Genomic DNA, 244 nt, shown 5'->3' with positions numbered 1-244 from the left:
TGATGGCATTTTTTTTTTTGTTGTTGTTTGATTGGTTGATTTGTGTTGTTTTGGGCTTTTTTGTGGGTTGATTGTTTTGTTTTGTTTTACAGGTTGGGGTTTTTTTGTTTGGTTGGTTGGATTTTTTTTTTGGTGTGTGGGTTTTTTTTGGGGTTTTTTCTTCCTAGATAGCTGAATCACAGGTTTGGGAGAAAACATTCTTTGAAATACATTATTACTTTTATTTGGACAACATGGCATGGAG

Source organism: Lepidothrix coronata, unplaced genomic scaffold, assembly GCF_001604755.1.
Source record: "Lepidothrix coronata isolate B3197 unplaced genomic scaffold, Lepidothrix_coronata-1.0 Scaffold253, whole genome shotgun sequence".
Taxonomy (NCBI): domain Eukaryota; kingdom Metazoa; phylum Chordata; class Aves; order Passeriformes; family Pipridae; genus Lepidothrix; species Lepidothrix coronata.
The sequence above is the reverse complement of the archived record's forward strand: the minus strand, read 5'-3'. Positions refer to the sequence as shown.